Below are 11,481 nucleotides of genomic sequence, written 5' to 3'. Positions count from 1 at the left end.
TGGAAATCATCATACATTCCCCTAAATCTGTTCACTCCGCTGAATGGCTATTTCACACCTTCTCTCTCCTCTAACTGCCGACGCCTCCTGATGACCCCGCTTCCTATTTCACTGAGAATGTAAGAGAATTTCAATTGAAAGAGAATTTCAGGCTCTCACCACCATATCTATCAATTACCTAGATCCAGACCCACTGACTCTAGCTTCTCTCCTTGTTACTATGGAGGAACTGTGTCTCCAAGCAAAGTCCAGCTCTTTCCCTTTTGTAGTAGATCCCATCCCATGTCACCCAAAGATGTCACACCAGCAACTTTTCCTTTTTCCTACATTATCAGTTTGATTTCTACTTCTAGATCCTTCCCATCAGCAACGAACATACTAGTATGCCTTCTAAACATACTTATTTCTTACATTAAAAAAAGAACAAAATAAAACAAAACCTCTCTTGGCCCCTCTGCCTCCTTGCTCCAGTTTTCTCCACCCCTTTAAGCAAACTCCGTGAAAGGGATCCAACTTTTAAAAATCTCCATTGTCTCTTGAAGCCCTTCAATCAGGTTTTTGCATCCACTACCTCAACAAACCTGTCAAAGATTCCCACATTGCTAAAGCCCATGGCCAACCAGGCCCCACCTCACTGTTAGCAGAATGCTTTCTCCCTGAACTTTTTCTCCACTTGGCTTCCAGGACACTCTCTTGGCTTTCCTCCCCCCTCATTGGCCTTTTTCTCAGTTCCTTTGCTGATTCATTCTCATCAACACCCCCCAATCATGTCTGAACATCAGAAATTCCCAGGATTCAGTCCTTAAATCTCTTGTAATCAAAACACATGGATTTCATGCTACAAATATACTCTTAAACTTGTATCTTTAGTCCAGACCACTATGTACTCCAGAGATACATATCCAACTGCCTAGTCGATATCTCTACTTGAATGTCTAATATGCCCAAAACAAATCTCTCAATATTATCCCTCAAATTAGTTGGGTGTGGTGGTGCATGCCTGTAATCCCAGCTACTCAGGAGGCTGAGGCAGGAGAATCACTTGAACTCAGGAGGTGGAAGTTGCAGTGAGCTGAGATCACACCACAGCACTCCAGCCTGGGTGACAGAGTGAGACTCTGTCTCAAAAAAAAAAAAATTATCCCTCAAAACTTTGTTCTCTCTAAAGTCTTCTCCATCCTAATAAGTGGAAGCCTCATTTTTCTACTTGCTCAAAACCTTGGAGTCATCCTTAACTCCTCTCTTTCTCTCCACCCTATTTCCAACCCATTAGGAAATCCTTTCAAACTACTTTCAAAATATATTCAGAATTTGATATTCTCACTACTTCCACTGCTACCAACCTGGACGAAACCATCATCATCATCACTCACCTGGATTGTTGCAAACACTTCCTAAATGCACTTGGTTCCTAACCTTACTCCCTTTCAGTCTAATGTGATCCTTTTAAAATACTAGATATGTTACTTCTCTGCTCAAAACCTTCCAATAGCTTCCCTTCTGTATTAGTTAAGGCAATGCTAGCTCTGAAAGAGATAAATCCTAATATATCAATGGCATAAAATAGCTAATAGAAGTTCTACTTCTTATTCACAAAGAGTCCAAAAATGGTGTTCCTAGTTCAAAAACTGAGTGGCAGTTTCACAGGCTCCGTCCATCTTGTGGCTCTGCCATCTGAAACACACAGCTTCTAGCCACAGAAAGAGAATGAGCTTGGAGAATTACACATGGCAGGTCTGTATGGCCAGTACTGGAAGTAGTGTACAACATCTCCACCCTCCTTCCTGCCATCAAAGTTCAGTCATATGGCCATACTGCAAGGGAGGCTGGGAAATGTAGTCTAGCTGGGTTCACAGAAAGAAGAAGAAACAATTTAGCAAATAGTCAGTCTTCCATATCCTCTCACTCATCATAGCGAAAGCTAAAGTCCTTGCAATAGCCTAAAGGCCCTGCATGATGTCCCTCTCTCCCTCCCCCATTCCTGTTGCTCCCTCTCTGACCTCATGTCCTCTACTCTCCTTGCTACTGTACTCCAGTCCCACTGGCTTCCAGTTGCTCCTCAAACATTTCAAACATACTCCCAACTCAGGGCCTTGCCTTGGTGTTCCCTTTTCCTGGAATGTTCACCACCATTAGATGTTCACTCATACGTCACCCTCTCATGAGCTTCCCTGGCCACCTTTTCTGAGATGGCAACACCACTCCTGATAATCCCAACACTCACTGTTCTCCTTTCCTGCCTTATTTTTCTCCTTATGTAAGCAAACAGAGAGGGTCTGTATTAGTCCATTCTTGTATTGCTATAAAGAAATACCTGAGACTGGGTAATTTATAAAGAAAAGAGACTTAATTGGCTCACAGTTCTGCAGCTGTGCAGGAAGCATAGCCGCTTCTGCTTCTTGGGAGGCCTCAGGGAAATTATGGTGGAAGGCAAAGGGGAAGCAGATATGTTTTGCATGGCTGGAGCAGGAGGAAGGGGCAGGGCAGATGCCACGGACTTTAAATGAACACATGTCATGAGAAATCATTCACTATACAGTACCAAGCGAGGATGGTGCTAAACCATTCATGAGAACTCCACCCCATGATCCAATCACCGCCCCCACCAGACCCTTCCTCCAATACTGGGGTTTACAATTTGACATGAAATTAGGGCAGGGACACAGATCCAATCCATATCAGGGTCTCCAGGGATAAAAGGAATTCAGTCAACTTGAGCAATCAGCCTGTTTCACAGTCTTCTGCCCTGCGGCCTGTTCTTCCCCAAACCCTGCATGGAATGTGGTCACCCTGTTGGTTTGAACCAGCTCCTTGCAGACCCTGGCAACTTATAGATGAACTGTGTCAACTTTTCTCTTGACCATGTCAAAGTCTCCACCTTAGGAGGAGCTATAGCTTCATTGCCATAACATGCCACCTATGTGCTGGCCTAATGGCTCAGTCATCTGTGCCACTGGGACCCCTCCTCTACACGTGATTTTGCACCTTCTCCTCTCTCCATCACCCCGTAAAACCCTCCTGTCAACTTCCCTTGGGGAGACACTGCTTTAGAGAACATTCCCAGTATCCTTCTTACATATGCCAAGTAATAAAACTTCTATCGATAATAAAACTGAGTTTTGCATTGTTTGTTACTAAGAGAACAAACCCTGGTTTTTCAGGTAACAGCACCTGTCACCACCTCTCATTCTATGTATGTTGCTTTTTTCTTGTTTTTGGGCTGTCTCACTTACCTCTACACACCAGAATATAAGCACCATGACAGACTTAATTTTGCTCACTGCTGTATCCCCAGTCCTAGAACAGTGTCTGCACACAGGAAACACTGAATGTTCAGTAGCACCCATAAACAGAGATGGGATGCTTGGAGACGAATGTCAGTCTTTTGTGGTGACACCATCATGCGGCCACAAGCAGTCCTTCAGTGCTGCTCTCACTCGATGGCCTTGGGTGCAGCTATTGGCAGCATTTCTAATATGTGTTGTCCCTCAGGTCCTTTTCTTCCTTCCTCCACCCACTTTCTAACTCTGGGGCTCCCGTGAGGTCTAATCTGCTTTCGTCTCTTCTCTGTTCTCATGGCTCCACCAGCCATCTCCTGGCCAACAACCCCTCCCAAGTATCTCCTCCAGGCTTTTGGCTCTTTCTCTTTAGATGTTCTGCCATCACAGACTTCCTATGTTTTGAACTCAACTGACTTCCCTCATTCCATGTATCTAGCTAATTCTCCCAGTCTCCCATGATTAAACCTTTTAATTTTTGAGTGCTCCTTCTTCATTTCATTCGTTCAAGTGGTCACTAAGCTCAGGACTTATTTCCACTTTTAAAATCTCTCTTGTGGCTGGGCACAGTGGCTCATGCCTATAATCCCAGCACTTTGGGAGGCCGAGGCAGGCGGATCACTAGACGTCAGGAGTTCGACAGTGGCCTGACCAACATGGTGAAACCTTGTCTCTACTAAAAATACAAAAATTAGCCGGGCGTGGTGGCACATACCTGTAATCCCAGCTACTTGGGAGGCTGAGGCAGGAGAATCGCTTGAACCTAGGAGACGGAGGTTGCAGTGAGCCAAGTTCGCACCACTGCACTCCAGTCTGGGTAACAAAAGCAAAGCTCCGTCTCAGAAACAAACAAATAAACAAACAAAAAACCTCTTGTATATAAGGGTTCATTTCCATTTCCCTTGCCCTTGCTAGGCCAGGCCCTTCTCCATTAGGGAACCTCAGGGTTGGAGGGCCCCATCTCTGGCACTCTCACTATCTGTTTAGCCTTTACTAGGACAATTCCAGGATGGATGGCTCACCATTAGGCTGAGTTCGTTGAGGACAGGGACGATGTCCTATTTATTTTGGGTTCACCAGCACCTAACACAGTGCCTGACTTTAAGGAGTTATTTGTTATTTGTTATTTTTATTTTTTAAAAGAAAGGGTCTTGCTCTGTTGCCCAGGCTGGAGTGAAATGGCACAATCACAGCTCATTGCAGCCTCAACCTCCCAGGCTCAAGCAATTAGCTTGAACTACATGTGTGTGCCACCATGCCCAGCTAATTTAAAAATTTTTTTTCGTAGAGAGGAGGGGAGGAAGGGTCTCATTATGTTGCTCATGCTGGTCTCGAACTCCTGGCCTCAAGTGATCCTTAAGGAGGTATTTTAAAAACTGTTTTTGAAATAATGCCTCCTGAGGCAGCCTGTTTTATTGTTAATGCCCATTAGATGTGTTTCCCTGTAGGCACAAGCTTAGAAACCTTCCCAAGAAGACCCACAATTCCCACTGCCTTGGGTTCAGGCTCCTCAAATTGGCAAGATCTTCCATTACCTCTCCAAACTTACCATCCATGCTTTCCTTTCATTGCTTCCCCCTCACTCTTTTTTTTTTGCCTTCCTCATTTGCTACCTGGCCTGAGAATTTATCCCCCACTCTGCCCTCCACTTGTCCTTATTCCTACCACTCTTCTTGCTGAATAGTCCATTTGGGACTTCCTTAGTCCAGACTTAGTCATATCTTCCTCTGAAGCCTTCTCTGACCACCACCAAGGGTCACTGACACTCCTTTGTCTGAATGCCGTAAGCATTAGTTGTAAAACTTTCACGTTGACAGTAACTAGCTTGCTTTCATGAGCTTAACTGTTTCATGAGCTTAACTACTTGTCTCAATTTGATTTTAAACTATAGAGGCTTTATGTGCTAAGAACGCCACAGGTTTACATTCCATTTGTGTTGAAGCTATAGTATCCTTTATTTGATACTTGTTTTAATTTTATGACATGAAATGACTAAACGGATGATTTACTGCGTTCCTCTTAAACCAGGGACATGCAATGGGTTCGGCCCATTCCCTTCACTTAACATTACTGAGCTGGGCAGTAAGCTCAGAGCTGCAGATATAAAGATGAATAGACAGATACCTACCCAGGAGCTTACTCCAGAAGAGGACAGATGGATAAGCTACATTTTATAGCAGAATTTGGCAAAGTGTACTGAAGCTATAAACAGCTATGATGGTAAATAAGGTAAGAATTATGCTTAGTGGGGTCAGGGAAAGTTTCTAGAGCTAACATCTGAACTGGGACTTCTATTGGCAAGGCAGAAAATCAGGAAAACGCACTTAATCCTGGCAGAGGAAGCCTCTTGATCAAAAATCTTAAAGATGAAAAAGGACTGGCTGTTAGGAAACACAGATGATGGTGCCCAGAACGCAAGATGAGGGGGAGTGTTGGGAGATGGAGCTGGAAGATACGCTGGTGCCAAAGACTGAAGAGCCTCCTGTAGATAGCACAGGGCGCAGCGCTGAAGGGAAAGAAAAAGTTGGGATTGTTCAATAAAGTTGGTGACTGATTCAGTCGGATTAATTCCGCCCTGGTGGCCTTGCGGGAATGAAGATAACTGGCAGGATAGTCTAAGAAGCCCTGTGGAAGCAGAGTCATTAGCTGTGAATGGGGACGTGGCAGCCAAACGGCAGCGCCCACGCCACCCGCAGTACGGGGCTGGGGCTGGGGCTGGGGCTGGGGCTGGGGCTGGGGCCCGCGGTCCCAACAAGCCCAGGGACTAGAGTTGGGCGGGAATCCGGTCCACGCAGCTCGGCGAGGTCCCGGGGACGTGGCGCTTTCCAGCCAATCCCGGCTATGCGATTGTTAGACCAATGGCTGCTCGGGGAAGCTATGCGTCAGCGGCGAGTTTGCTGATGATTGGTCGGAAGGCCGCCTGCGAGGCGGATGAGGGCGGGGCGGAGAGTCGCTTCCGGTTGGGCGGTGCTTGCGCGCGTGAGCTGAGCCGGTGGGCGAGCGGCGGCCTCGGCATCCTGTGTTGTGGGGGATACGAGGAAAGGTAAGTATGGTGATGCCCAGCCCCTTCACCACTGCCTTATCTTTGTCCGCTTTCTTTCTGTCCCCGGTCTTGTTCTTGGCGCGGCAGGGGACTGCCTCATTCCGGGCCCCTGTCTCTGCTGGCGCCGGGGTCCCAGGCCTGAGCCTGCTGGAGATCCCAGGGCCCTCGGTGTACAACCTGGGATGGAGGCCGCCGCCCGTCTTCCCGCGCGCTCTTGGAAGGGGGCTGGTCCGGTCAAACTCCGTCCCATTGGGTACTGTTCTGTGCCTGGTTTGCTGCGTCCTGGTCCTCCGTCTCTGGGTCACGCCACTCACCGAGTCCCTAGCACCAGAGGGTCACTTTTTGCCTCCGGAAGGTCGGAGGGCATTTGGATAGTGTTATTGTAACAGCTCCCTGCTGCCTCCCACTCACCAGCCTGCTTGTATCTGCCAGCCCCGCCCCAAGGCCACATCCCGAGAGTAGGGTGCATCTGCCAAGGTCGTGTTCACTCACCTAAAGGGTGCAGAAACAAGGGGGGAAAGAACGACTGAAGACACTAGGTGGTATCTGTAATTTTAAAGAAAAGCCGAATGTTCAGAGCTTCCATGTTTGGCTACGTATTTCAGTTAGCGACGGAAAATAGTTTTTAAAGCTTTGTTGGGGAATTAATCTTTCTTTTTACGTTTTTTGTTGCTTCTAGCCCCATATCCTACTGATCTTTAGCATGCTGCGGTCAGAAATAAACTTAATTCCCTATAGCTGCCGTGATTAAGCGTATAGTAGAGTGGCTTGCAGTTTCGAAAGCTGCTTTTGCATCAAGGTAAAAGCTCCCTGGGTCTCCTGCTAAAACTTTTGAGCCTGTGATCTGAATTCTAAGTGTATAAAATTCTAGAATAGTGTCTTTGAGAATTGAATTGCATTCATTTTCTGGCATGAACTATGAAGTCAACGTAACTGAATTGGGAATAAGGTGGCTTCTAGTTGTTTTTTTGTTCTAGTAGCTTATTCAGCTTGGAGGCAGAGAATCTTGGAATCTCTGTAAAATTAGTCTTTGCCATAAAATGGAACTTGACACAAGACAAATGCAAGTTTGGCCTCACTCAGTAGATTTAATTAACCAAATACCAAACGAGTCATCACTGAAGAATTTATATAGTATAATCCAAACGAGGAACCAGATATAACCTCTAAATTTAAGATCCTAGAAGACCTACCTACTAACACTTGTCAAATGTTTACAAGTATTTGTCAAGAAAATGAGTTTCCCAAGGCCTGATCTGAGGTTTTACGGTGACTGGGGGTTGGGGACGGGGGTTCCAATAGGATTCTTTTGAGAATCACAAGTAGGAGAGCCATGAGCTCACAAAAATATATTAAGTATGCCTGAATGAATAGTACTCAATGTAGCTTTGAAACCAACTCATTGTCACTCTCAATATAATCATTGTTTGCTTTCATTCATCCAGTGATGTGTCAAGAAATACTTATTGATAGCACTTTATATCCATTAAAGCAGTATTGGGATCTATATATTGGTGTTATTTTTTAAAATTTATTTATTTTAGAGTTGAGGGTCTCGCTGTGTTTCCCAGGTGGAGCCTTGAACTCGCATGCTGAAGCCGTCCTCCTGCCTCAGCCTCCCACGTGCCTGAGACTGCAACACCACACCCTAGTACATTGGTGTTAACACAGATTTTCTGTAACGTAGTTGTACCGGGGATATTGGAAGGACAGAGGTGTAGCCAAGGATAGCCATGGGAAATGCTAGCTAGACCATAAGACCCTAGATTCTCACTCTCTGAACTCTTAAGTATGGATGTTGCTGATGCTGTAATTTATGTATCAGAGTTAAGACAGCTGAAATAACACTTGCCTGTTCCTGACCAATTGCCAGATCCAGTAAACGGAATTGGAGCTTGGAGAACACAGGCAGGCAGGAACCATATTGCTGCCAAGTACCGCCGAATTAATTCAGTAAGATGTATTAATCCAGTAAAATGTGCAAGACACTGTATTAGGGACAATATAGGGATAATAATTTGTGCTGGCTGATATGCAGACATTCTTCCAGAAATGCAGATTCTAAAGGGGAGCTAAGGAGACAACTTAAAGTAGCCTATGGTCATTGTTATTGAGTGGTTCAAATGAGTTTTATAGAAGTTTATATTGGATCACACCCTTTTTGCCAAAAAGAAAAAAATAACAGATCACTTCCAGCTAGAGTGATCATAGTAGGTAGGTCTTCTAGGATCTTAAATTTATTTGTAGACATCTGGCACTGAAGGAAGGTTGAGCTAAATTAACTACCAAATTCTCAACAATGTCACACTTGTTACACATGCACAGCAAAATTACAGCTAGAAACCAAGGCTCCTGTCCTTCTTTAAAAAGTGTTTTATGGCCGGGCGCGGTGGCTCAAGCCTGTAATCCTAGCACTTTGGGAGGCCGAGACGGGCGGATCACGAGGTCAGGAGATCGAGACCATCCTGACTAACACGGTGAAACCCCGTCTCTACTAAAAACTACAAAAAAAAAACTAGCCGGGCCAGGTGGCGGCGCCTGTAGTCCCAGCTACTCGGGAGGCTGAGGCAGGAGAATGGCGTGAACCCGGGAGGCGGAGCTTGCAGTGAGCTGAGATCCGGCCACAGCACTCCAGCCTGGGTGACAGCGCGAGACTCCGTCTCAAAAAAAAAAAAAAAAAAAGTGTTTTATTCTCTAGCCAGAAAAATTTAAAGTTTGTGCTGGTTGCTTTTGTTATAGAACTAATGAAGCTTGAGTAATAGTTTGAGACATACTCAGGGTTTTTCTTCTGCAGCCAGATTTTGTACTTTTATTAGCTGTCTTGTAAATGTATTCCCTCCATCACACAATATAATTAGAATGTATTGATGAACCGATGTAACTTCATCACTAGAGAGACGTTAAATAAGTTATGTGTTGGTGTCATGACTTTTATCAAATCATAAAGGATGCCATCACTTTTATGTGATGGTCCATTGGTATAGTACTAAAGTTTTTAAGTAAAGAATGTCAGATAGATAACCAGATAACTTCATTTTCTAGATCTCATAACCTGGGCCTTAGTATAGTTAAGTTGCTATCAGGCTGTTCCCTGTAATCTCCAATTGAAGTAGACAGTTAAACAATGAGATCCTGCTTTTGCTGCATTATGGAGAGGTAAATGCCTTTTCTGGTGAATATCCATCCAGCTCAGAGAACTGGAATTTTACTACCACACCCATTTCTCCCAATTGTTAACATTGAGCAATGGGTCTTTGGTCAACCAGAATAACTGTTGGATCACTCAGTGTTAACATTCTTGTGAAGTTGAATTTAAACGTCTAAATTTCCCTGAAACAATTTAAGTATTCTGTGACCAATGGCACTTTACCAAAATTGAAAGCTTGGGCCATATATCGATTGCAATACTGGTCCAATGGATGTCCACTATGGACACTAAGGACAAACATTTCCTTGAAAGCTCTTAAGTTCTTACCTGAAGGGTGGGTCAGGGAGGAGTGGTAAGAAGTTAGGGCTTTTAAGGACATTTTTGGATGGATCGAAGAAACCAATTCTTAAGACTCATTGTTATTAAAATCACACTTAACCCTGTTAATCTTTTCTTTTTAAAAATTACTGGAACGATTCATGAAAACAACTTTATAGAAGATCATTATTAGTGACATTAATACTACGAAAGGATGATAGCTACTGGACATCTTTTCTAATCTTTTGGTTTGTGCCTAACATGCTGTCCAATAAAAATGTAATACAAGTCACATATGTAATTATAAATTTCAGGTGAAAATCTAAAACAGGTGAAAGTAATTTTAATAATATTTAATCTAATACATATAAAATACCATTCTTTAGATATGAAATGTAATACTTATACCAATCTCAGTTCACACTAGCCACATTTCAAGTGCTTAGTAGTCACATGTGGCTAGTGGCTACTGCACTGGGCAGTACAGGTCTAGATTTTTTTTTTTCCCCAAGAAAAAAATATTAGATGTTGCCTTTCGTGGAAGAGAGACAAAATTTTAGAAGGAGAAACTCAAATTTTGAGAGATGGGGGTGGGGAGATTCAGTTTTCACAAGCATTGGTTTAGTTTCTAGATCGCATGATAAAAGCTCATACAGCTAAGTCTTTCGTTTACGTGTATCATATTTTTCCTAATATTACGTTGTCTGTTATGTCCGTAGTATATCCACTGGACCAGTATTGTGATCAATATATATGGCCCAATGGATGCACAAAGATCTTTCCACCTGGAAGTGATCTGTGATCTGTACCTATTCCTCTAAACTTTTTTACTTTTTAGATGACAGTATCCAACTTAAACTTTTTTCTTTTTTCCTTTTTTTTTTTTTTTTTTTGAGACAGAGTCTTGTTTCCTCACCAAGGCTGGAGTGTGGTGGCATGATCATGGCTCACTGCAACCTCATGTCTCCGGGGCTCAGGCAATCCTCCCACCTCAGCTTCCCGAGTAGCTGGGACTATAGCTGCACCACCACACCCAGCTAGTTTTTTGTATTTTTGGTGGAGATGGGGTTGCCTAGGCTGGTCTTGAACTCCAGCATTCCATCCACCTCGGCCCCCCAAAGTGCTGGGATTACAGGTGTGAGCCACTGCCAGATAGCTGGCCCAATCTAAACTTTTATAAAGTGTTGAAGTGGGTGAGGAAAATGGTGAGAAGGCCCATTAACTTTGTATCATTTGGTTTCAATTTGGTTGAAAAGACAAAGATGCTTCAGAAATGAAGTGCACTAGCTGGTCATGGTAGCTCACTCCTGTAATGCCGACACTTTGGGAGGCCGAAACCGAGACGGGAGGATCACTTGAGGTTAGGAGTTCGAGACCTACCTGGACAACATGGTGAAACCCCGTATCTACTAAAAACACAAAAATTATTCGGGCGTGGTGGAGCATGCCTGTAATCCCAGCTATTCAGGAGGCTGAGGCAGGAGAATCACTTGAACCCAGGAGGTGGAGATTGCAGTGAGCCAGGATCACACTACTGCACTCCATCCTGGGCGACAGAGACAGACTCAGTCTCAACAAAAGAAAATGAAGTGCACTAATGTAGTTTTTCAAATGCTGTGTATGAAGTTATTTTTTTTACTGTTCCTTTTCACATCTTCCCACATAAAATATCCTTTGTCTTAGATGTCCTTTGT

The 11,481-nt window shown here is 44.2% G+C and overlaps 1 protein-coding gene across 2 annotated transcripts in view; it reads left to right on the top strand.

Annotated features, from left to right (window-relative positions):
• Positions 1 to 6,185: 6,185 nt before the first annotated feature.
• The window catches only part of CALU (calumenin), a 33,483-nt gene continuing 28,187 nt past the window's right edge, over positions 6,186 to 11,481 (top strand). Inside the window, exon 1 of one of the 2 annotated variants that reach the window (XM_033194498.1) lies at positions 6,186 to 6,321. The gene's annotated coding sequence lies outside the window, so the exon portion shown is untranslated. The remainder of the gene's footprint in view (positions 6,322 to 11,481) is intronic. The other variant, XM_033194499.1, reaches the window with a different exon arrangement.

Source organism: Trachypithecus francoisi, unplaced genomic scaffold (genome assembly GCF_009764315.1).
Source record: "Trachypithecus francoisi isolate TF-2019V2 unplaced genomic scaffold, Tfra_2.0 Lachesis_group4, whole genome shotgun sequence".
Taxonomy (NCBI): Eukaryota; Metazoa; Chordata; class Mammalia; order Primates; family Cercopithecidae; genus Trachypithecus; species Trachypithecus francoisi.
Note: the sequence above shows the minus strand (reverse complement) of the source record. Positions and strands in the feature narration are given on the sequence as shown.